Source organism: Halyomorpha halys, unplaced genomic scaffold (genome assembly GCF_000696795.3).
Source record: "Halyomorpha halys isolate HHAL.00 unplaced genomic scaffold, Hhal_1.1 Scaffold952.1, whole genome shotgun sequence".
NCBI lineage: Eukaryota > Metazoa > Arthropoda > Insecta > Hemiptera > Pentatomidae > Halyomorpha > Halyomorpha halys.
This window is the reverse complement of record NW_027109235.1, coordinates 133,363-137,183: the sequence shown is the minus strand read 5'-3', so window position 1 is coordinate 137,183 and position 3,821 is coordinate 133,363.

Sequence of the window (3,821 nt, the reverse complement as noted above, 5' to 3'; positions counted from 1 at the left end):
AAATATAGACACACCAGTAAACATTGTCTAATCACAATTAGTGAAAAATGCGGAGAAAATTCTTGCAATACTGATAATTGTAATAATCCGCCTGAGTGCTTAAACTACTGGAGACCATCCGGCATTTAGTAATAAATGTTCAATTTATGATTATTTTATATGGGTCCATTACTGAGAACAGATTACCAAGCTAGCAACTGCTGTCCAAGTTTTATTTAAAAAAAATAAATATCTTGGAATCGGTTTTAATAAAAAGTAACTCTAGTAATGAAATTAACTGCAGTGAAAAAATAGTTATAACTATGCCTAATAATAATAGTTGTTAAATTGAAATAAATATAATATTGTCAACCACCTAAAATCATTAAATGAAAACAAAAATAAATCAACTGTTGTATCAAATATATCTAATTTAGAAATCAATTTAAAAAGAAATAGGTCAGTATCTTAAAACTTTTCTTTCAGTTACCAGAGTATCTCCTCGTAAAATAAACAACATCCGATATTGATAAAACAAAAAACCTAGTAGACCAGAAATCTTAATCTGTAAAAAATTAACTTGTACTTACTGTCATTGTGAATAACTTCTAATAATCACAATAACATCGATACATTTAATTATTTTTTTAATAAATCTTGATCCAATGTTGTTTAGCTAGTTCATTTTATAATTGATTAATTCTTTTCTACATCTATTTTTCTGTTAATTGTAATGCATATAAATAACTTATCTTTTACTAAAGTAGAAACTAAAAATAATTAGAGAGAGAGAGGAATGCGAAATGAAACACCTGAAGTAAACTCAAAGGTTGATCTTTATTGACTCAGGTTCGGCCATATATGTACATTCGAATTAGCCGATCGAATAGATCAGTTGATATTGCAGTTACAGCTTACTGTTATTCTCCCCCCCCTTCCCTGCCAGTTTACGAACAATCCTTGTAACATAACTCTATTATGTTCAAGAGAAAAAGATATATACAAATAAATCACAATACAATGACAATAAAAGTGATATATTCAAATACAATTAAAAAATAAAAACAATAATGAAAAAAAGAAACAGTGCTCAATATGCAAAAGAAAGAAAAATACAATTTCACTGATATTTACACTCACAACTTAAAAAGTCCCTAAAATAAACAGAAAAGAAAAAAAAAAAGAAAGACAAACATTACAATAGTACCCTCTTGAATGGAGGTGAGGGCTATCGAGTCCGTTATCACACCACCTTTGCAGGAAGTTTTAACTGTTCTAGGTGAAGAGTTCTGTATTTGTTTTGGTTCTTTTACTCTTTTGATGGGAACATTATGCTCTCTAATGGTGACAACCCTGAATGAGCCTTCGTACCTCTGCAGCTCTTTCCCCTCATTAGTTCCCACTTTTCGGTACACCGCTGTCCTAATTTTAAGGAGGCCCATCAAATCACGGACACTGATGTGTCGTGCCACTCTTCTGCTTTTCTCCTTCTCAATTTGGTTCCTGACTTTGGCCCAAATCTTTCTCGGTACTTGGTATCATTCTGGTCGCTGTTTCTCAGTAATGCCTACGACGTCCTGACAGCCCGACAACAATCTTGAATGGGGAAAACCTGGTGACCGTGTGTCTATAAATAAACATATTGAAATGATAAATCACATAAAACCTACTAAAAATCATTTATCTATAAAAAAATAACTATTTACTCATAAAAGAGGATATTGCAATATAGATGGTGGATATATCCGGCCTTCAATGCATCTTTTAGTGCTTTACAGAGCTGGTCATCTCTGATGCAAGGTTGTTCCACAGTTCAGTCTTCATCTTCGGTTGTTTCTCCTCTCCTACATTTGAAGTATATCCTCTTCTGGGGACCATCTTCTCACTCCAAATGCTTTCAATGGTTTTGCATCCTCGCTGTCCAGTAGATTCTCTGACATCTTCGCTTCTATTTGCCTTATTAGGTGAACCCCCTTTTAAAAAATGATTCAATTCTCTGGTCTCTCCAGTGAAATTTTCTACGTCCGACACCGCCTTCCTCCGGTCCTAGGCAGTTGCTGTATGGGCCTTAATTCATTCTTGCGTCATGGAACTCTGCTGGAGTTGGTATCCCTGCTGCTAAAGGTTGGATGACTGTAGCTTGAGGTGGGTTGTTTTGGTTCAGGCTCTCCAGGTTCAGAACGGCTGCTCTCACTATTCCATTGCTGGCCATAATTAAGAGAGAAGAATGAAAAGAAAACAATTTTTTTTTCTTATTGGAAGATGATAGTTGACTGTATAAAGTTGATTGGAGGAAGATGGTCTGGGTAATATAGATCTAGACACATAAATTGTAGGTAGAGAGGTAGATGTATAAGGTACAACAGATAAGTGGTGTAGATATGGTATAGGTGAGGTATAGTAATATGTAAAAGGAGATATTAAGAAATTTGCCAAAAATGAATAATAGCTATAATAACCTGATAAGAATGATGTTCTGTTACCAACTGACCAGAAAAACAGGAGCAGGTTGAAAAAGGATAGAGTTCCTGGATGGTGACAGATTTTTTATGATATATAGATGGGTAGGTAAATGGCAAGAGCGTCAAATCTCATATCTAATCTTACAATAGGTAAATATGTGTAAGAAAATATAAATTACAAGTATAAGATATTATATACAAATATAAATACATTCATAGATTTCTTAAAATATATAAACCAGTAAGCTGACAGAAACGTCAATAAAGGTATCAAAATTGTAAAAGAAAACTATTTATTGTTAACTAATGTTTCGCCCCACTTTGCAGGGCATCGTCAGGGCTAAATGAGAAAACAAGATACAAACATTTTAGAATTAACATTAGAGTTCTATCAGTGAGTAGATTCTCCACATGTTTTTATCATGTCACTATGTCACCTACAGCAAATTTACTTGCTGTATATATTTTTATACAGTTGCAAATAATGATAAATAAATTATAAAAAAAAAATAATTAACATAACATTAAAAATAAAAAACATTTCAAAACAATTGTTAAGTTTATAAAGTAAATAGAAAAACTAAAATTAATAAAATATTAATAATAACAATATGAGGAAATATACATATTGGTAGCCAGAGGAAAGTTGTTAATAGATATAACCAGGTGTGATATAAGTTCTTAATATAGATCTAGACACATAAATTGTAGGTAGAGAGGTAGATGTATAAGGTACAACAGATAAGTGGTGTAGATATGGTATAGGTGAGGTATAGTAATATGTAAAAGGAGATATTAAGAAATTTGCCAAAAATGAATAATAGCTATAATAACCTGATAAGAATGATGTTCTGTTACCAACTGACCAGAAAAACAGGAGCAGGTTGAAAAAGGATAGAGTTCCTGGATGGTGACAGATTTTTTATGATATATAGATGGGTAGGTAAATGGCAAGAGCGTCAAATCTCATATCTAATCTTACAATAGGTAAATATGTGTAAGAAAATATAAATTACAAGTATAAGATATTATATACAAATATAAATACATTCATAGATTTCTTAAAATATATAAACCAGTAAGCTGACAGAAACGTCTGATCTCTAATCTAATATTACAGTAGGTCATAACAAAAATAAAATCATGACTTTATACAATAAAAAAAATGTAACATAATTTATTCAGTACCTTGCCATAATCAAAGATAAATTATACAAAAATTAAATCACCACTTAAGAAAACATAACACAACAGATAAGTTGAGATGAGGACACTCGGGATTACTCTTGCACTGGTATTTCGGTTAGTGGGACTTTAAGTTGTTCAATATGAACTGTCCTGCGCTTTTTGGGTTCTCTAATACTCTTAATAGTTACAACA